Source organism: Macrobrachium rosenbergii, chromosome 27, assembly GCF_040412425.1.
Source record: "Macrobrachium rosenbergii isolate ZJJX-2024 chromosome 27, ASM4041242v1, whole genome shotgun sequence".
In the NCBI taxonomy this organism is placed as follows: Eukaryota; Metazoa; Arthropoda; class Malacostraca; order Decapoda; family Palaemonidae; genus Macrobrachium; species Macrobrachium rosenbergii.
Genome location: NC_089767.1, coordinates 12,098,991 through 12,123,160, shown reverse-complemented (window position 1 = coordinate 12,123,160; position 24,170 = coordinate 12,098,991). Strand labels below are relative to the sequence as shown.

Sequence of the window (24,170 nt, the reverse complement as noted above, 5' to 3'; positions counted from 1 at the left end):
AAAAACCATTGTAAATAAATGGCAAATTATATGGAACAAGGAACCTATAAATAATAAATTGAAACATAAAATCCAGTGTTGGAAAATGGAGCTCATCATGTCAGAGAGAAAGAGATGCATACAAGTAATTCTGACGCGTCTGCGAATAGGCCATACTCATTTGCCCCTCGAGTAGGACGTCTTGACGAGGTGAGGGGCTAAGGGATCCTGGCCTTTGGGTCTGGGTCCTGACGAATCATCCTACGTAGTTTTTGGTTTAAATGTCGTGGACATATCCACATCTGCAAAATTTTACTGCTTAGGTGAGTCTGAGAAGAGATCATTATTTGGAAGGGGTTCGCATTTGAAGCTAATTGTGGGAGTTGTGGTGGTTGAGTCGCCACCCGATATGCTTTGGACCTAAGAGATGGTGATGGGCTTTTTCCCATTGCTATCTTGAGCACGGAAATATCTCCGGGGATCAGCCCATCGGAATCCAGGGGGCCGCTGGTTTTTGGAGGTGGGACTCCTGGCTTTTGTCTGGAAGTGCACCAGTACTTATGGAGTGGGGAGTCAGCCCCCATTAGTAGGGGCAGAACTCCCAGCAGGCGGATTGGCTTATACCTGGGCCACTGCAAGCGTATTGGTGCTATCCTGAAAGGGTAGGGTATGGGGTGGACTGTTGGGAGTCAACTCTCACTTGTGCCATTGGTGGAGAATGCGAATACCTGACTGATCCACGATACTGTCTTGTTATAACCAAGCAGTTTTGGGTGGGTGGATGAGCCAGTTTGTGTGTGGTGGTCTGATGTGTGCATGCTTGGCATCTTGGGGGTCTCTTTTCCGGCTTTGGGAGTCTGTTGGGGTGGGGAAGCTGGGCAGTAGAAGCTGCCCGGTTTTCCCCTTTTGATGTGCTGTTGGTGTCTGTGCCGGGCTCTTGGGTGTCGGGTGTGCACTTTTTTGACTTTGCATGTGGACTGGTTTAAATTTATGGATTTGGCTATTAGTTTTCCCTCCCCTGGATCCGACAACTTAACGACACTGGCAGCGAATTCTGGCATGAACATGGATATGAGCTGAGACACCAGGGCGTTAGTAAATCTGGTGGATTTGATTCAAATAATAGGGTCCTTTATTGCACTAATGTAGGCTTGTCATTAGATTATGAATGTTTATACAGTGTAGTAAAACAATTTGGCAAAGTAGAAAGAATTAAATTAATTCTAGAAAAAGATAAGCAGTCATTTTCTGCTTTTGTTAAATTTTCCTCTCCCTTGGAAGCTCCATGGCCACATTCTAAATGACTCAGTTCTCAGCACGAAAGTGTTTTCAATGAAACGCTTAAATGATGAGCCTTTTGATTTTATCCCTGAGACTGAAGAACATGGACCAGCCCCATATACCAGAGCTCCTCCTCCCCCTTTATGGCATGTTGCTATCTACAAGAAGGGAGGGAAAAACTTGATAAAAGCCACCGAATGTTTTGAGAGAAAGATTGGTTCTATTCCCATTGGAAATTTAAAACGTTATGAATAGAACCTTCTAATAAAAGCTGGTAATGAGACTCAAGCAATTTTGCTATCTAATTTTAAACCTCCTGAAAGTGGTAATATTGAATGTATTTCATCTCACAGATTCTTTAACACACTGAAAGGGGTAGTTTAATCAAAAGACTTGCATGTTTTTAAAGAGGAGGAGATTCTCTATCGATGTCCTTGTGTATCACATGTAAAAAAACTGGGAGGGGATGCAGCTATCCTGTTAACCTTCTCCTCCAATTATCTACCTTATACCATCTTTGTTGGCCATGAGAGGATGCAGGTTAAAAACTATAAAAGAAATCCCAAACAGTGTCGCAGATGCTTTGAATATGGCGACATTCAAAACTCTTGTGATAACAATAAAAGATGTTCCGTGTCACGATAATTTTGACGAGTGCGAAGCAGTCTGATACTGTTTTCTATGTAAGGGTGACCACACTCCAAATTCTAGGGGTTGCCCCAGATATAGATTTGAACAAGAAGTGTTGGCAGTGGCTGATAATGAACACACCAGCATTAGTGAAGCAAAGCGTATGGTAATGGGGGCAAACAAAAGTGCCAACTCTACTTATGCTCCTGTAATAAGACTTATGAAAAATTCCAGCAATGTAAGGCCACCAGTAACTGCATCTGATAGTAGATATCACAAACCTGTTTATTCCTTGGACTGAAAATATTAATGAAAATCTCCAAAGTGGTCAGAAACTTTCGTCGGCAAGTGCTTTGGAGTCCAATACCAAAAATTGTACTTCAAAAGCACAGAAAATATATCTTCCAAAGTCAATACAAATGCCACCTCTACGATAGCTGCCAGTTCACCTCCAAAATCAACTAATAATTCAGGAAGATGTTTTAAAAATATTTCAAACAAAAATAAGCTAAAGGAACAATCCCAATTAGATAGAGCTAGTTCAGAGCCATCAATCGTCACAGCCACAAACAAAAATAATAACAAAGCTACAATTACAGTTACCAAGAAGCGCACAAGAAATACTTCCCCAAATAATGATAGCTTTACAATAAAAACTTCAAATGGGTTCAGTATTTTGGAAGAGATATATTCAGAACAAAAACATCTGAGTTCAATTCAGTCTTGCCGCCCCAAGACAAATAGGATTAGTGGTGCACAGAATCACAGTAGAAATTCTGAACATCAGGACCATAATAAAAAAATATGAAGGTCAACCAAAGACCCTGAACTCCAATTCAGATGAAAAGGGATTAAGAAAACAATCTCTTTTAAAGGAGAATTTCCCACTCCATCCTAGGAACAGTACTTCCCCTACAAGGAGTGGGAAGTAGCACATTTTATCACCGTTGTATTTATGCTTGATATCCTTCAGTGGAACTGTAAAGGTCTCAGAGCCCGTACAGAAGACCTTTAAAGTTTTAATGCATGAATTCAATCCAGGGATTATATGCTTGCAGGAAACAATGTTAGGCAACTGTCCTTATAATCCTGGACTAAATTATTCAATATTTAAATCATATCCCCCTATTGGTGATCGTGCCCATGGAGGTGCTGCAATTATTATTAATAAATCTCTATAGCACTCCACAATACAATTAAATACAACTCTACAAGCTGTTGCTATTTCAGTCATTTTGGAAAAGAGGATAACAATCTGCTTCTTATACCTTCCACCAGACCTTGCTTTTAACATTGGAGATACTCAGTCCTTAATTTACCAACATCCAGCTCCTTTACTTCTCCTAGGTGATTTTAATGCCCATAACCCTCTTTGGGGAAGTTGGTTTTTAGACAGTAAAGGGAAATTAATCAAAGGCCTTATTGACAGGAATGATGTCACCCTATATAATAATGGATCAGTGACCTTCCACAACATTCATGATAATCATTTCTCTGCACTGACCTTGGTATTTCTTCACAAAGTATCCACCTTGATTTTGATTGGTCTGTTAATGAAGATTTAAATGGAAGTGATCACTACCCGATCCTTATGAAATATGCTCTAAATGCTCCTTCAGAAGTTTTACCTAAGTGGAAGGTAGAGGATGCAGACTAGGATAAATTCAGTAAGGGTGTCAATCTAGAAGGGGAGTTTGAGTCCTTTCATTCTCAACTAGACGCCTATGATTACTTTATTGAATCTACTTTGAAGAGTGCTGAAGGCTCGATTGCCAAAACAAAAGGCAAACCTTGTAGACCTGCAGTTCCCTGGTGGAATAAGACATCTGTTCTACTGAGAAAAGTGACTAGGAAGTGCTACAGACATTACAAAACTAGTGGCTCCCCTCAGTCTAAATTAATCTACAAACGTGTTTTAACCAAGCAGCAGCGCTTTTATAAGAAAGCCAAAAGAGAATGTTGGCTTTACTATAGTGATGGAATAAACTCCAAGACCCTACTAAGAGTGGTGTGGTGCAAAATAAGGAAACTGAGTGGAAAATTTGTTGCGTCACCATTAAAAATAAATGACACTCTAATCACAGAGCCCACTGAAGTTGCCAATGAGCTAGGAAAACACTTTTCTAAAGTTTCCAGCCCTAACAATTATTCTCCAGAATTTCAAAGAAATTGGAATTCTGAAATGTCTCTGAAATTTGATTCGGGAAAATCTGAACCATACAACTACAAATTTTCCCTAAGAGAATTTCGCGAGGCTCTCTCCTCAAGTGAATCCACAGCTCCAGGTGAGGATACAATTGTACATGAAATGCTGAAATACCTCCCAGATGATGCCAAAAAATATTTACTCAAGATGATAAGCAAAATATGGGAAAAATGAGTTTTTACCCAAGGACTGGAAAATATCCATAATTGTTCCTGTTAAAAAGCTTGATAAACATGCTTCCCAAGCTTCCAGCTATAGACCAATAGATCTTACCAGCTGTGTATGTAAGCTGACGGAGAAAATGATAAATACCAGACTAGTTTGGCACTTGGAAACCAAAGGATTAATATTGCCATTTCAATTTGGTTTCAGGAAAAACCGCTCCACCCTTGATCCCTTGCTGAGGCTGACCAACCAAATCCAGCAAGGATTCGCCAAACAATGTCAGACCATCTGCATATTTTTTTACTTGATTTTTTTTTACTTTTGATTTTTTGACACTACCTGGAGAATTGGCATCATGAAACAATTGCACAAGATGGGCATATGTGAAAGAATGATCAGGTTTATATATTCCTTTGTAACAAAGATTTTTTTAAGGTAAGAGTGGGAAACTCCCTCTCCCAACCTTTTATGCAGGAGGAAGGAGTTCCCCAAGGAAGCATTTTAAGTGTAACACTCTTTTCAGTGGCAATAAATAGTGTGGTTGAAAAAATTCTCACCCCTGTTAAATGCTCGCTTTTTGTCGATGACCTTGCAATATACTGCACTGGATATGATTCCTTGTCTGTATGTAAACATTTGCAAGGGTCTATTAATGCTATTACTAAGTGGGCTGATGAGAATGGTTTTAAATTCTCCTCTTCCAAAACAGTTGCAGTAAGATTTGCCAGGTGCCGGCATGTGGAACAGGTTCCCACACTTAGTCTAAAAGGGTCTATCATTCCTTATGAAAATGAAGTAAAATTTCTGGGGATGACTGTAGATCGTAAATTAACATGGGTCAGACACGTAAATGCCCTCAAGATTAATGTTAATCAGTCTTTGAATATTTTAAAGGTTGTTTCTGGATTTAGTTTGGGGCCTGATGAGAAATCCCTTCTGAGGCTGTATGACTCTCTGTGTTGATCTAAGCTAGACTATGGCTATCAGATTTATTCCTCAGCTTGTAAAACCAAGCTAAAGGAACTGGATGGTGCACACAACATGGGTTTGAGAATATGCTCAGGGGCTTTTAGAACTCCACCTGTTGAAAGCATATGCGTGGATACAGATCATTTTCTGCTTGATGTAAGAAGGCAAGAACTAGGATTGCGATACGTGGCTAGAATGAAAAGTGCTCCCAAAAATCCCTCCTTTCAAGTACTAAAGAAACAGACTCTTCGAAGTTTTTTCTTGTACAAGAGCTTCTAAACCATTCCAAATTCGACTGAATGAGGATGTTAGGAATAATGATCTGAAATCCCAGAAAGTCCTGAAGTAGAATATCCTGTAAATCCGAAATTTTATTCCAGAGGCATTAGTATGTAAGAAATTGTTTAACAAAAAAAAAATTCTGCACTGAAATCAAATGTAAAGAGCATTAAGCCTAATTAAAAAACTACCGAACACTACTTGGGGAGCCGATAGAAATACACTTACTGTATTGTATAAAGCAACAGTACTGTCTATCATTGATTATGGAAGCGAAATATGTGGCTCGGCATCAGACAGACTCTGAAAACGTTGGACCCAATAATGAAGGCCTTAGAATATGTTATCTTGAGCTTTTCGGATCACCATCACCAACATCATCTTTCGGAAGTTGAATGTGGTGAACTGGGACTCTCTCTTTTCTCCATAGAACTAGTAACAGTGAAAAGTGCTCTAAGAATTCAGACAAATGATTCTCCAATCAAGAAATTATTTGGATTAAGAGATGTTTTTGCAAACAATCATCCACCTGGGCTTTCCCAATTAGAGCTAGAAGACGTGTTTGAGTGCTAAATATAAATATACAAATACTTTTGATATTAAAATTACCTCCTCCTTGGACAATGAATTGGCGGAGAATTTTTACCAAACTTAAAATATTTATCAAAAGTTATTCATATACCCCAGAACATATAGACTACATACAGTAGAAAGTAACTTTGGCCTCACAGGGGTCCCCAGAGTATCTGGGGACTTAAAGCAGGGAAATTAAAAATGTGGGAAAAATGGTTTTAAGTTGTGCAATTTTCAAAATACTGTAGCTCGGTTATTTTTTGGACTATTTTAAATTTTAAAAACCTATAGATAGGAAATTTTATGGAGAATATCGCTTATATAAGACTATGAAAAAAAATTAGACTCTAGAATTTAATGACTAGAAAGTGCTAGTTTGCCTAGTGGTAGGGTCTGCTACAGTACTTTTTTCAATTTGCACAACTTAAAACTGTTTTTCTGACCTCAGATGGTGAATGGAAGCCAAATTTTGTTCCCATTCATAAAGCAAACATAGTCATGCTAACGAAGGTTTGACTAGTCATGAAATTGGATGACTAATCATGACTAGTTATTCAAAAAAATGGTAAAAATAGAAAAAATTAAAAAATCCCCATTAACCATTCCCATTGGTGACAAGTTGGTTCCCATTCATAAAGCAAACATAGTCATGATAACTAGGCATGACTAGTCATGCAATTGGATGGCTAATCATGACTAGTTATCCAAAAAATTGGTTAAAAAAAAAAACCATTAAGAATTATTACTGGTGACCTGTGAAAGAATATATATACTGTGTATATATATATATATATATAATGTATATATTATATATATATATATATATATATATATATATATATATATATATATATATATATATTATATAACTTTAGTTTGGTAGACCACTGAGCTGACTAACAGCCTTTAGGGCTGGAGGAGGATTTTACTTATTTTACGTGGCTAAGAACCAATTGGTTACCTAGCAACGGGAGTTACAGCTTATTGGGAATCCGAACCAGCATGATACCGAGAAATGAATTTCTATCACCAGAAATAATTTACCTGATTCTTCATTGGCCCCGGAGATTCGAACGCGGGCCCTGCAGAGATGCAGCCGAGAACAGTACCGACCAGTCCAACGAAGAATGAAGTTGGTTTCCATTCATAAAGCAAACATAGTCATGATAACTAGGCATGACTAGTCATGAAATAGGATGGCTAATCATGACTAGTTGTTAAAAAAAATGGTAAAAAATAGAAAAAAAATCCCCATTAACCATTCCCATTGGTGACAAGTTGGTTCCCATTCATAAAGCAAACATAGTCATGATAACCAGGCATGACTAGTCATGCAATAGGATGGCTAATCATGACTATTTGTTCAAAAATGGTAAAAAAGAAAAATTAAAAAAATCCCCTTAACCATTCAGCATTGGTGACAAGTTGGTTCCCCATTCATAAGCAAACATAGTCATGATGACTAGGCATGACTAGTCATGCAATTGGATGGCTAATCATGACTAGTTATCCAAAAAATTGGTAAAAAAAAGAGAAAAAACCATTAACCATTCCCATTGGCGACAAGTTGGTTCCAATTCACAAAGCAAGCATAGTCATGGTGACTAGGCATGACTAGTCATGAGGCTAGTCATGATTATTTGTGAAAATTTTTTAAAAACCCCCAATAAACATTCCCATTGGTGACAAAATAAAGTACAAAACAAGAAAAATACAATAATAAACAGTATGACATCATTAATAATAATAAGAGCAATAAAACCATGCAATAATAATAATAATAATAATAGAAAAGAACATTAATAGGAAAGCAAACATAAGGAAAATGAAGTCTTAGCACTCACATGGAATCCTGCGAAGTTCTAGCTGTCCTATTAGTAGTATTCCAGTCCATAATCCTAAATGGTCCAGGGTCGTCAACAGTAAGTGGGGGTTTTTATGAGGGTGTCAAATGGGTTATGCAACAGGACGAGTTTGAGCATCGACCCAAATGTGATCATCAGGGCTGTTGGCAACCCCAGCTAGGTTGTCATCCTGTTCGTCGTCATCCTGTTGATCTCGGAGAACCCTCAGCGTCTTCTGTATTCAAGAAGACTTTCATCCAATCACTATCATCTCTTCTGGGGATGTATGGAATCAGAAGCTCCAAGTCTGAAAGCTTTGCAGGATTCAGTACCCTATCACTTGGGTACTTATGTGGCAGCTCAATGTCCTGCAAGACATGTTGCTTTGGGCGCCCACGTCCCATGGCCTTAGTAGCAGCAGACTGTTTCCTCTTGGTCAGTGGCACAAAGTCGGCTTCAGACTCCTCAGGCTGTAGTCCTCATTCATAAAGAAACCAGACTTGTTGGACACATCGATGATCAGTATTTTAATGCACGCTTTCAGCCCAGCAGACCGTATGATGGAATGAAGCACTTTAATGTCTTTAAAGTCACCAGCAACCATGCTGGACAGTCTTGTACTTATTCTGCTTACTGGCATCACTGATCATCCCAGTTGGTGAACACTACAGATGTACTGAGCAGTACGCAGGTGCTTCTCAATCACAAGGTCCGATCACACAGCAGGTATGTGTGACCACAGACCATAAAGATGACCTCAATGGAGAAGAGTGCTTCAGATGGAGTTGCCAGGATGATGTAGATGTTCTTATTCTGTCCACTACAGTTGTCTGCAAAATTTTTAAATGGGTGAAGATACCATGCCATCCTCCTTCTGCTACCATGTCAAGCCACTTGATGAGGCAGCTTCCGATCTCATTTGGGCCACGATTAGCAACTGTTTCATCCCACAGAAACGTAAGGAGTATCCTTTGTGGTAAATACAGAGTTGTACAGCCACAACTTTCGTTTGTAATAAGCAACATTGACCAGAAGCTTGGGGACAGGCAAAGTCTGCTGAAGGTTGGGTAAATGACTCGAAATCCTTCATCATCATTGTCTTTCAGGAATTACTGGTATTTCTTGCCAGTCTTTATGTCTTTAACAGCTCTTCTTCAAGGTGACTGGCATCCTTATCACCATCCATTAAGGACAGTGATCTCATCTAGGCAGCTGCTCACAAGTATTGCAGGTATCAGTAGCTGGAGGGGAGAAGCTGATGTTATACTCCTTTGTGAAAATATGCCGGAAGAATGTCTCCTTGACAATGTCCACACCTGGGTGCTCAGCCTCCATATGCCAGTGGAAATCCTTATAGACTTCAGTTATACTGCCACCTGCTCTTAAGACAAGTACACGCTATTCTTAGCCTGGCCCTTCCCTGGTGGCTAGATACAGCAGGCAGACTCAGTATGTATGCATGTACACAATTCAATACTGGGCCTTTTATTTTCTTGGTTGAGTCACCCTGCCCTCATGTCCTTTTGGATGGTGCCAGTGCTGGATTCCAGTGCAATCTTTTTTAGCCACCATCCACTCAAGTTCTTCTTCCTAATGCTGTGGATATCAATGAAACTCCATTGCAGACTTTGTACTGCTTTATTGCCATGTGTCACATGAAAGACAACATGCACATCCTCACGAGAAGTCTCATTTTGTCATATAACACTCTTGTAGCTCTCCACACTCCAACTGTAAGGTAGTTGTTGGCTGGGAAAATCTATGTCCCCTCAAGGCCCAGAAATTATTAAAGATCTCATCAGAATTTCAGAGAAGGCCGTGAAACAACCATCATTGCATGGGGCGCCCATTTGCCTTGCAGGCATCTTTTCTGAAGTTTTATAGCTCACATACTCCTCCCCTAAATTTCTAGCCTTTTTTGCTTTCGTCACTTGCCAGTTACTCTCCTAACACCAGGCACCTTTACACTAGCATCAACAACAGCACCAGGGGTACTGCCAACACTACTAGGCCTATCTCCAACATCACTTGCCCCTTTACCAACACTAATCTCACCACTAACAAGATTATAGAACAAAACACCAGGTCTAGAACTAACACCACTGGGACCTTCACCACCATCACCGGCCCTCCAACAACATCAACACCAACTCCTGGACCACTAACACCAACACTACTTCTAAACACCACCTCCAACACTACGATCGCCCCCCACATTGAGATCACCTCCGACACTACGATTTTACGCTGATGGAGAAACTTTCACCAGAAACATTTGCCTCACCATCACTAGAATCATCCAAAGTATCACTATTTCTAGGGCAATAGCGTTTATCGACGGTACTACCATCGAAACTATCGGGAGGATCGTAGCCTTGCTCTGCCTCCTCATCTCCAAGAAGTTGCCATCTTGACTTGCGGGTAGGCTTCTTTTTAGCATAGAATTCCATGCATTTCCAGGCATTCTGCCCTTCCCGAGTATAATCGTCGGATTCACGATCATTAAAAGACATTGTCTTTGCAAAATAACAAAGATTAAGGCACAAATATCACAGAAAAGCACGATAAAATTTTATTTTATTCTTTTTAATCTTTATTTTTTTTTGTATGTATGGAAACGAGCAAATGTATCCCATACATGTGTTTCAGAATAAAAGCATGTTCAATATACAGTTTTTTCTTTTAAACTTCATTTTCATTTATTCATCATCATGCGAATGACCTATTTGGTCCCAGTTCTAAATGGCCAAGACCTGTTAAATTCAATCCTTTAATCCTTGATGACCTTGCAATGAGAGCTGATAGTCAGCTCAGTGGTCTGGTTAAACTATTTTAATAATAATAATAATAATAATAATAATCATAATAATAATAATAATAATAATAATAATAAAGCACTGGATAGGTTTCGGGAGGAAGGGTCTTACTCGAACTTTTGTTTTCAAAGTTTACATGGGATGGCACGGTAGGGTCTTCAGAGGTCAAAATAATCACATTTGCAATAGATGTCTATTTTACTTTCCATACTGTTGATGCCCTAAAATTTTTGGGATTTCACTTTCCATTGAACTCATATAAATCTTTGTCAAAATAACACCTCGGCCATAACTAAAATTCAGGTGGGGTCTGATTCTTTAGTCATATCATGCCCAGAAGGATTCATTACAGATAGCATTTGATCTTGAGTTTTTGATTTAGTATGTATTAGCACTGCACCTTTCCCAAACCCAGTTATATCTCCACTCTTTATTCCTCCCGCCTTCTTCTGGAGGTACTTGCAAAACTTATAATAATTGTAGATTTTTCTCCTTAGCTGTAGCAGCCAGCCACATAGGAGATTTTGGAGTTCTGGACGGATTATTACCCTGTGAATTTTTTTATGGATATCTTGAACCCATTCAGATGGTATATATATATATATATATATATATATATATATATATATATATATATATATATATATATAGAATATATGTATATATAGATACATATAAAATTTTTAGGTACTGTATCTGTCAAAGCTCCTTCCAAGTAACTGACTTATTTATCTGCACAGTATTGATGTTACTACTAGCCTCATGGCATCTTCATATTTATCAAAATTCCAAATTATGACTATTTTAAGATGTTAGTTGATCCGATTCAACTATGGTTCCAAAGGGATGGTAAGTTGTCAAAATCCATTGACTGGTTTATCTATTACATGAAGCACTTGCAAATTCTTAACATATGGTAAATTTCCAAACAATGTTTTGGTGATATTTTATCTTTAGTAGAGCCATTAGCAGAGTCCATTGTCGAACCACTGCTCTGCTCTTGGTTAACTGAGATTTCCTGGGGATAGTCCGTTTCCATGCCTTGTCAAAGGTCGTCATCTATGCCACAACATCATCAAAGGGCCCGTGGGTGCTCAAATCCTGGTGATGGCCACTATTCATAAAGACTGGAGAAAAAAAAAAAAAAAAAAAAAACCTGAAAACCTTAAAAGGATATCGTCAGCCTTTCTTGGAATTTATTCTTCCACCAGTGGCACAAGTGAGAACCGACACCCAAATGTCCGCGTTCCTACTCTACCCCACAGGGGATGGCACAGCACGATTAGAGTGGCCCAAGTGTAAGCCAAACCCACTTGCTTGGACTCCATTATTACAAGAATACAATCATCCCCCAGCCAAATCATATTATGGGCAAACTGGATAGAATGCCGAGAGTCCTATCCCTAGAGCCAGACCCCCCTGGAATCCGTGGTCCAGCCCTAAAGAATAATTCCTCCCTTGAAGTGTCAATCTGATATCTCTCAGGTCCGAAAATTATCGTGTAGTTGATGATCCTACCATAGTTCCCACTATTTAGTTTCGGATATAAACCCAGTCCTAGCTGTGATATCTTTTCCTATTTATCAGGTCCGATAAATTTTACAAAAAGTGGAAAATTCCACAAAATTAGTCCAAAGAAATATATAATATGTGAGACCCTTGGACTTAAACCCGGGAACAAATTCCTGGGGCCTCACCACGTCAAGGTGGTCCCACATCGAGGGGGACAATATTGGAATAAAGAATCTTTTTGTATAAAATGCTCAGTTCATTTTATGATTGCTTTCTCATACATATATGAAAAATCCACTATTCGGCGATTGATAGCTTAGTTTATATGCTAACCAATATAAAAGTTGCTAGAGGACTTTGATGGTGTTAATATATGGTAATACAAATAGGCTTTTTGTTGTTTCTTTTTTTTATTACGCAGTCTTTTTTGCTGTTTCTAATGCACTGTCTAATTCAGAATCAGGATGTTTTAATTTCTTGCCTGTATTCCCAATAATAATGTATTTCGTCATCAGTGTATACTTAAAATTCTTGAAAACATGAAACTGAAAACTGATATCTGTACTTGATTGTTTTGATCAGAATAGAAATGTATATAGGCAGAAATTTATGTAGGTATTCTGTACACGACACTGTATTTAAAGTCATTTACTTCTATATATTGAGCAATCCAGAAAAGGTAGACTTATCATTTTCCATATCCATGGTGAATTTTATTGATGATATCCATTCATTTAATTTACCAAAGACAGTATTACATCTCGTTCTCAGCCCAAATACATATGTCGTCAACATACTTTATACATCACATGGACTGATTTTGTTTAATATTTTGATTTCGATATAGAAATTACTTTTAACTATAGACGAGGGGTTACCCAAGCCATACCTAAAACTAGAGAGTAAATTTTCCGCTCAGTTCGCAATTTGCATTCTCTCACGCATATCTTTATATCTCTACTAAAGTGTTCTTGGAAAAAGGCTGTCCGGCCATCTGCTCTCCAAGGTATCTGATAAAAAACTTCAACAGATCACTGAAGAGTACATTTGGGAATAATGATACCACATCTTGGCTCATAAGACTGGATTCACTGTTAATCAGTACAATATTCAAGTGAAATATTCAATTTATTTATCAACTAAACATTGTCTTCTATATTAGCATTACCATTTTCTTTATGTTAACATTAGAAATGGTACCAGCCCAGGGCTACGGAATATCAACTATATATTTTGTTAAAATTTGCGTGAAGCCGATTTGATGGAGCTAATAATGTCCAGAAACTTTTCTCTGGGCCCCACCTTGAGCTTGGACTAAGAGTAGGTGGTGGGAGCGATGTTCCGTGACAAAGGAGTTCTGTATTATAGTCATGCGCGTCTCTGAGTCCCGGAATTTATGCCCAAATGCCGTGACACTAATGAAGGGCCCATTCTTAAGGCCCAAGTACATTTTTTAAAAAATAAGGTGGCTATTTCTTCAGAAAGTATAAATGATAATTCTTATTGCATTTTCTTTGCCAAAGGGTTTCATGTCCTCTCCATTCAGCGTACATTTTCTTACCATTGATCTGCCCAAGATGGGATCAAGACATCTGTGGCCTAAGTGTCAGTTACATAAATATTTTCCTTAGGGGGCGCCCGGGATTGAACCGGGGACCTCTCGATCTGCAGTCGAATGCTCTACCACTGAGCTACAACCCCTTGTTATTAGGGCTTCTGTAGTATCACAGGTATTATTTTGTACACCATTAACCTCTCCATTGAGTTTACTGATACCATTGTAAGCAATTTTTGTCCAGGGGATATGTGAGGTTTTCCAGATTAATAACAGAATGCGCAAATGAGATGAATGAAATCAAAATGTATGTTTAAGGTACCTTTAAATTTGAGGTAAACTTTTTACGTAGTTTGGTATGATTATTATTTTAAGTCTTATATGAATTGCTGTTACACAGACACACACACACACACATGTAAACATGAGCTTATCCTACCTTTCTCAGATATGTATATATTATATATATATATATATATATATATATATATATATATATATATATATATATATATATATATATATACATATACATATATATATATATATATATATATATATATATATATATATATATATATAATTCCTCAGAGTTTGTAACACCATAAATATAATAACGAAAGACAAAGCATTATTTAGATTATTTTAATATTCCATTAAATGCGTTAGAAAAAAAAGGAGAAACCCACATAGTTCCAGAAAAAAACAAATTTATATATATATTTATAAAAAACAAATGCAAGGATATACAATAACACTCAGCATTACCTTTCTTTAGCTACAAAAATTAGAGGATATTTAAAATAGAAAACAGGAAAACCAAGCAGGGTCTTCAAACACTTAAAACCCCAGGAAGCATCCAGAGTCGAGACTGACGAGGTTTGGCATACATGCACTGTCTAAAATCAACTGAGTGGGCAGAGCATAAAACGCGTGAACTTTAAACAAATGTAAAAGCTATCCGACATTATTACAAATAATATTTGCAGAACAATTTAACATCAGTCAGTAGCTGAGTACCTAAGAATATATATATATATATATATATATATATATATATATATATATATATATATATATATATATATATATATATATATATATATATATATATATATATATATAATATATATTTTTGTTTTCTGTATCTTCAATAGTGGAAGGAAAGAAGGCTAAAGGAACGGAAAGACAATTCATATAGGAGGCCAAGTGCATATGTTCACTTTATGCCTGGTGTATCATTGCCAGATGATGATAAACTGTTCAGACACTTTTTCACTTTAGATCTCTCCCCTACTTTCTTCTCAATACTAAAAGTATAATTCTGACAGATAATTATTACTCTTTCTTTGATAAGAGACTAGCAAGAACTTGGAATATCACAGATTTTGCACTTAAAAACATTGATTCACAAAAATTACAGACCATTTGTTTTATTTTCACTGGACCCGATAATCACCGAGTAGAAATAATTATGAGTGTGTATAGAATCGCTTGGCAAATTAGTTGCCACACAAATATCAAGTAGTTCTGAGACTGACTTCTAGACTCATTATAAAAAAAATAAAATAAAAAACATTACATCAGTCTTATAGAAGGCAGTAATATGAATAATTGTAGAATACCCATTAATAATGGCAATAATCGTAGGTAAGAATAGTCCTCAGTCAAAGTTCCTCATTGGACGGGGGGGTATTGTTCTCAGCTAGCACTCTGCTGGTCCCGCGTTCGATTCTCCGACCGGCCAATGAAGAATTAGAGGAATTTATTTCTGTGATAGAAATTCATTTCTCGTTATAATGTGGTTCGGATTCCACAATAAGTTGTAGGCCCCGTTGCTAGGTAACCAGTTGGTTCTTAGCCACGTAAAATAAATCTAATCCTTTGGGCCATCTCTAGGAGAGATCTGATCACACATTGGATGTAGGCTGTTTTATTTCTCTTAAGAAGAAACAATGAAAAAATCAAGATTTGGAACTTTACTGCATGAACAAGACACTAAATGCAAAACTCCCAAGTTCATTATTCAAGTGAAGAACATACTCGGGAATGCATTGTGAAAGTACATTTACACAGGAAGACTCGGAACATATATTACACAACATTGGAATAGCTACTTATATGAAGCACCTTTTACACACCGCTTCTATAAGACAGTGCTAAAAGGAAAATAAGCAAAAACAATTAATGTGAGAGGAACACAAGTCACAGTCCTACACACAAAGAATTAGTGAGCCATGACCACTTAGTCAGGAGTCTTATGTTAAATCTTTACACAAAAAGAAACAACACAGGCAAGGTGAATGTTTGTGTGTATGTTTGTGGTTATGTTTGTGTGCTATAGAAATCCGCACCGCTTGACCGATCTAGACAAAATTTGTCACGTGTTCATCATTTGACCCAACTTAGATAATAGATTAGGTTTCAAACCCATACCCTTTCCCCTTCCCTTTGTAACTTATGTGGCAAACAAACTCTATGGGTTTATCATACACTATTTCATGTGTAAATAAACTCACGGGTTTATCATACCTCATTTCATGTATTCGATACCATAGAAATATATTATTGAAAATGCTTTTCTTTCCTGTGATTAATGATTATGTATCAAGTTTTGCTTTTCTTTCCTGTGATTAACAACTCTGTATTACCATATTAAAACCTGGATAAAATGGGCAGTTACCACAGTAATACCTAGATACAAGGGACAGTCAGCACAGTAATCCATGGATACAAAGGACAGACAGTACAGTAATACCTGGATAAATGGGACAGTCACCACGGTAATACCACCTGGATAAAAGGGACAGTCAGCACAGTAATACCTGGATAAATGAGACAGCCACCACTGTAATACCTGGATAATGGGACAGTCACCACAGTAATATCTGGATAAAAAGGACAGTCACCACAGTAATATCTGGATAAAAAGGACAGTCAGCACAGTAATATCTACAGTAGGTAAAAGGGACAGACAGAACAGTAAAACCTCGATAAATGCGACTGTCACCACATTAATATCTGGATAAAATGGGACAGTTTCCACAGTAATACCTGGATAAATGGGACAGTCACCATAGTCATATTTGGATACATGGGACAGTCAGCACAGTAATACCTGGATAAAAGGAACAGACAGTACAGTAATATTTTGATAAATGGGACAGTCACCACCCTAATACCTGGATAAAAAGGGACAGTCACCACAGTAATGTCTGGATAAAAGAGGCAGTCAGCACAGTAATACCTGGGTAAAAGGGACAGTCAGCACAGTAATACCTGGATGAATGGGACAGTTAGTACAGTAATACATAGATAAATGGGACAGTCACCACAGTAATACCTGGATGAAAGGGACAGTCAGTACAGTAATAGTTGGGTAAATGGGAAAGTCAATAGAGTAATACCTGGATAAAAGGGACAGTCACCTCAGTAATACCTTAATAAATGGGACAGTCACCTCAGTAATAACTGGATAAATGGGACAGTCATTACAGTAATACCTGGATAAAAGGGAAAGTCAGCACAGTCATTCCTGGATAAAATGGACTGTCACTACAGTAATCCTTAAATAGGTGGGACAGTCGACACAGTAATATCTGGATAAATGGGACAGTCAGTACAGTAATTGGAAAAAAGGGGTGGCTAATACAGTAACTTCTGGAAAAAAGGGACAGTCACCACAGTAATACCTGGATAAATGGGGGAAACAGCACAATAATATATAGATAAAAGTGACAGTCAGCACAGTAATTTCTGGGTAAAAGGGACAGTCAGCACAGTAATCTCTGGATAAAAGGAACAGTCATTACAAGAAGGTGCATGAAAATTTTTCTAAGTCCTTCAGAATTTTCCCGGGCAGTGCTGGGTTGGTCAGCCAGTACTGAAATAAATATGTCCAGAAGGGTTGATCAGGTATATGGCATGCGCACACAAAGCGATACAGTAATGATAAGGATAATCAGAATAGGTACAATCACTTTAGACATAATAAAATGAACACTTAGAGCATGGAATTCACATAGGTTATATTTCAGCACAGATCATAAATGAAGGATAAGGTAATTAATAGACTTAGTTAATAGCATAAGACAAATAATACTGATAATGGTAATGCAATAATAATGGGCTTCTCCCCTCTTTACACTTAACACATCTAACTCAAGATTTTACTTTGATACTAGTTGGATAACTTTGATGAACAGAAAGTATGATTCCACAGTGAACTTTGTATAGCTTTTCACAACAGAAATTACAAAATGTCTGAAAAAAGCATGATGATTTATGACGCATTCAGGGGATATGGCGGCGATTAGAACCAACCGGCAAGTTTAATGATCATTTCACATCGTGTTTAAAACATCAGCCAGAAGACATAAAAAATATTGTCTCACAGAGTGAAACAGTAGGGGTTAGTACATTATGAGCTCCAAAATATACAGCAGTGAAATATGTAAATCGGTAATAGTTACGCATGGTTAGGGGCTGTCTCGGAGATTTGCCAGTGAGAGTTTAAAAACATTCAGGGACTGTCCTATCAATATAAGATAAGGCTAAATGCTTTGTTCTCAGTATAACTCAAATAATGCCTCAATTACTCAATCAAACGGTTATAATTACTGCACGAGTACACTTACGGCAAAATACATGGAAAGGTCTCTTCCCGGAGAGAACTAACTTTCTTACTTCCAAGAAGTTAAAAAGGCTAAAATTTAAAGTTCACAATGGGGGCCCTTTTAAGGTACTTAGGTTTTGTTTTTTATTTCCAACATCGCCAGAGTAACTTTCCCCATACACACGCCTGCACTACAGCTGCGAATACTTATGTTGTTCTCATCAGTAGGGTTCTCTTGATTCAGTTGGAAAGAGTGCTGGCCATCATGGGAAACAAGACAACACCGGAACTTTGGAACATTGTCAGAATCTTAGTTCAGATCGTCGTCCATGCGTTTAGGATTCTAAGTGGGTGGTCATATGTCTTTGCTGGTCTGCCTATCAACAGCTACTTTCGGATTAATTGGATGTTCTCTTGTGCTGGGCCTCTGCAAGCAGCTTCGAGGGTGGGCCAAGTAAGCCTGTGATGCTTTTGAACCCAGGAGAGCTGCGTAGGCCTGGGGATGACTTGCTGTTCATTTATCATTTATATAGCGATTTATTATCACAACTGAGCCGTCAGTGCAGGCACAGTATATTATATATATATATATATATATATATATATATATATATATATATATATATATATATATATATATATAATATATATATAATACAGATATGTTTAGTATAATAGGTATTTCAAGTTTTATGCGAATTGCAGTTAATACACACATACAGGCACAAATTCATGTAGCATGGGTAATTTTACATTGTTCCCTGAGAGTGCCTTATTTCTAGGATAGTATTTTCTCAATTGAATTAGGTCTTGGGGACACCCTTTTGTTCTTTACGATACGGCTTTTCTTTCCTTATTATATAATATTTTCTATTTTTGCGTGTTTCTTGTGGTCGTAGTTATATTTTTATATTTACAAAATAAAATATACAGATTAATTGTACTTTTATACATATCTTCCCAATTATTAATATTTAAGATGTTAATTTGACCAAGATTATTTTAGCTACGATCATATGTATTCAGTTTTCATTTCGCCTGTTAATTGCTTGAATATTATATTAATTGAAGAGTCAGTTCCTAAAATGACCGAGTTAATGACTACAATCTTGTTTGAAAATGGGAGTAACTGACTGCAACTATTGCAGTAATATTCGGCTGAATGATATATATAGAGTTCTGTTGTACGGTAATACATATTCAAGTAAAAGATAAACCAGCTGACTATATTAATTTTATACCCTGAGCATCTATTGAATGAATAATCAACTGGCTAATTGATTAAATTGTTTGTTAATTGGAAGGGTCCGTAATTTTTAAACCGATTATCAGTTAATCAGTTAAATGTATGAACATTAACAGATTGTCCCTAGCGACGGCCAAACCGTTGTACCGATTGGGTATCTTCCCGAGTGATTGCAGGGGTGTCAGATGTTCCTATAAATTGTTAGTAAGACAAATGTGAAAATGAAAAAACTGTGTGAAATATATTTTGGGTGTCTGGGTATGCATGTACATATATTTGAATTATATTTTGGGCGTCTGGGTATATTACATTTATGTACGTGTGTTTATATATCTATATACATAAAAATGGATGTATGTATGTATGTGTGTGTGTGCATGTTCCAGCATAACTCCGAAACGCATTGAGCAATTTCAACCAAACTTGGTATACATATGACTTACCATCTGGAAAAGAATACTGTGGGAGTAAGACATCACTAGCTCCGAAGGGTATCAAAGGGGGTAGGGGTGGGAAGGGCTTCCTTGAAACGGGGCTGGTTCTGCCTGTAGACTTAGTAACTATATAAACTTTACGGGTTTGTAATATCTCATTTCAGTATACATATGACTTACTATCTGGAAAAGAATACTGTGGCACCAAAGGGGGTTAGGGATGGGAAGGGGGCGACATGTAAAAATAACCGAAAAAGACAGATATTAGTGTCTAATCCGTAGTTTTCGAGGTCGCTGAGATGAATAGTCACCCTCCCAATGTCCTTTAAGTCCAAGTTCAGCCCCTATAGAAAGGGGGATTTGAGAAGGGTAAAATAAAATGTCAAAAATGACTGGTATTAGGGTAAAACATCGCCCATGACACACATCGATCGCTGAATTTTCACCTTTTCACTCGATATTTAATTGGTGAAAAAAAATTAAACCTTTAAGAAAACCTTTCAAAAGATTAAAGTTTCATTAACAAAATGAGCTATAGGAAACTGCCATACGAACTAAAATAAGCATGTGAAGCCCTCGTAAAATAAGCGTTGAAGGCAATTTTGAATCCAGTTTGGGTCCCACCAAATGATGGTGCACCTTGAACCGCCCTTACGCACTTCCTTCCCAGTGCTCAATTAACAGTGCACTGACCACAAATTCCGTATATATGTAATGTTTATCGCTAGTACTCAAGATTTGAGTTGTAATCAGCACAATAAAACACCATTTTGTTGGCTATACTAGTGAAAGTTAGAGACATGGAATTCAAGGTGGTCATGTGTTTGAACTAAAATGCATTTTTACCTTGTAATCCGTGATTTTATCCTTACTGACATCACAGCTGAAACTCTACAGTGCTTATTTGATTGTAATTATACACATTTGATCTTAATTCACTCAAAATACCACTTACAATACTTAAGAAAGATTGCTTACAGCTTTTAACACACTCAAAGAACAGCATATCGAAAGATGCAAAGTCGTGGGCCTGTGAATGTTCTTCCTGTCAGCTCTCCAAATTCCAGCGTCACACAAATTCAGGTGTGGGCTCCTTTCATCAACCGCAACCCCTTTTCGCCCATGTCCACATCGACATTGTAGGACCCCTCCTGCACTCCAAAGAACATTGTTACCCACTCACAATGGTCAGCCGCTCGACAAGATGGCCCTAAGCTGCCTTTATGTCGGAGGCATCAGCAGCAGCCTTTGCCAGTGCTTTCCTCTCATCATGGGTGTCCAGATTCAGCGTACCTGATCACATCACCTCCGACTGAGGCACTACCTTCATGTCGCAGCTCTGGACATCCCTGTACCGCCTCCTCAGCACCCAGTTGCATCACACAACCTCTTACCATCCCAAATCCAATGGCATGGTTGAGAGGTTCCACCGCACCTTGAAAGCAGCCCTGATGTCTCACTGCAACTCCTCAACCTGGTACTCGCAGCTTCCATGGGTCCTCCTCGGCCTTCGGACCACACCTAAAGGGGGCCTTGACCTGTCAGCAGCCGAGATGGTGTATGGTGATCCGCTGGTGATACCTGGCGAATTCTTCCCTGGCAATAACACCTCACCCTACATCATTAGGCTCCGGACCATCAACAGAAAATTCACCCCCGATGCCGTTCGACTGCCTTTAGCCCAGCCTTGCAGGGTCCCCTACTGGGTCATCAGTTGCAAGCAGAAAGCCTTCCTCATTGACATCTGCGATGCGACAGGTTAGGTTGCCATCGACTGCCTGAAACTAGCATATTTGCCTGGCGACTTTACTCCTCCAGTCCATTTTTCAAGGGTAGGATGCCCTCTGCAATGCCCCGGTCAACTTTAGGGGGGATGTAACGTGCCACGTGAAGAGGTTCCCACGCTGCGCGGACAGGCTGGCACCAACTTCCTTGACACCTGCATCACACCTGGCTCTTGGACCGTGATTCCCACAATGCGCTCCTTAGCAACACATCAAGACAGCAGGACGGCACGGACTTCCGTGACACACCTGATTTTCATCTGTACGGAAGATACAAAGCCACTTCGAATGTATGTGCATTATTGGTCTGTTAGTTACTGTGTTAATTTCCTAGCCGCTGATTGGTCAGCAATTCATATAAATACCACTGTAGTTTGTTAATGAAGTATGATCCTCAAGATCAGCGTCTTGTCTCAATTATCGTCCTGCTGAAGTCTGAAGGGTCCTCTGGTGAAGAAAAGGGTCAAGGTGCACAGGATGCTAGGTGAGGAAGTGTCTGAACCGAAAGAAATATGTGCGGCTTCTTTTTGTGGCATTGTAGACTGCTAGATCTTCTTGCAGGAATTATACCACCGGACAAAATTACAACCAAGAAGAGGAGGCGGGAAAGATCGTGAGGGCTGTGCCTGTTCTCACGAAAATGTAAACACGGAAAACTCATGTGATGAACCCTTATCCGTGTAATAATAGTTGTAGTTTTAATAGGAGCCCCATCAGTAGTAGTGGTGGTATTGGATAATGAATAAATCGACATGAGTAATAATAAAGTAGCTTTATCGCACCTTCTACACTGCATCACTAAGTTAAATTTAAAATTTGAATTAGGATTTAACTAATGTACAAACATTTTCAATGGATAGCCAACTTATGATGTATCCTGATACCAATCCTCTCTTTAGAATGATTAAGTGTAAACTGTATATATATATATATATATATATATATATATATATATATATATATATATATATATATATATATATATATATATTATATATATATATATATATATATATATATATATATATATATATATATATATATATATATATATATATATATATATATATATATATTACATGAATAATCACAAATATCAAGAAATATTACTGTATATTTGTCTAGCGGTGGATTTTAATCTTTTTAAATTGTTTTCCTTGTACGTTTTGTTTCAGATTTAATTTTCAGCAGTGCTTCGAATTTGGAAGCTAGCGTTGGTGTGTGGGTGTGTGTGTGTGTGTGTGAGAGAGAGAGAGAGAGAGAGAGAGAGAGAGAGAGAGAGAGAGAGAGAAGCAGTATGACAGTGTAGTTTTATTTTAATTTTTTGTTGTATTTCACGATATAAGACAGCTGTAGATGCTTTAATTAGTTTCTGTTGAGACGTTAAAAATAAATCTTCCCATGTTAAGTGTTTCAATTGTTCAGAATTCTTTCTCTGTCATATTTGTTGCACCACTCCTTATCAGTTTTAGAATCATTTGGTAATTCGGCTAATATGAGTAAAATCGTATTTTATTTACTATGATATCCAAAGAGATACTTACGTGGCATTTGGTTTCACTATTGGCAATTGTGACTTCATGACGTCACGACGTCGTCATCAATTTTAACCCAATCAGGGGAGTTCCGAGAGACACGTCTATCAAGGTCCTCCACCAGCTGATCTATTTCACAGGAATGATAACGATTTCGTTTAGTTAAACAATGAAGAATTTGCCTACTCTGAGTAAATATAGTAGAAAATCGTCATTTTCAGAAGTTTATTTTAAAATTTATTTCTTAATTAGAATGCAAATAACGAATTTTCCATGAGCAAATACGTGGGTGTTGTGTCAGCAAGTTCGTCAGGACAAGTCTGTCAAGGTCGTGCATGACTGTATGTGGGAAGCGAGTTTAGCCTCTATTGAGATGTGGCATAAGGTCGTGTTTTTCTTGAAACTGCAGGCTATTGTGTGAGATGCTGCAAAAACCTTGCAATGTTTCATATGATTAATCTTTTTATATAGTAGATTTTTATGGTATGGTAATCATGGGCGGAAGTGGAGGGGAAAAGAAAATAATAGTGGCTTTAAAGTTCGGAGTTCTTTTCAAGCCACAAAAGTGTTGGAAAGGAATCGCACAGGAAGTGTGCTATCTCAGCCACATATGTTCATGTAGAAAATATATTCATTAAGCAACTTAACATTCATACTGTAAATGGTTTGTATCAGACAACAAACTGCCTTCTACCTTTAAAAGTGGTAAATAAGTTTTTAATATAATTTTTAATAAAGATTAAATAT

General features: G+C 37.7%; 1 non-coding gene across 1 annotated transcript; it reads right to left on the bottom strand.

Moving 5' to 3' along the window:
• Positions 1-13,883: 13,883 nt before the first annotated feature.
• On the bottom strand, positions 13,884-13,955 carry TRNAC-GCA (transfer RNA cysteine (anticodon GCA)). Its single transcript has one exon. It is a non-coding gene; the product is annotated as a tRNA-Cys (tRNA).
• Positions 13,956-24,170: the final 10,215 nt, after the last annotated feature.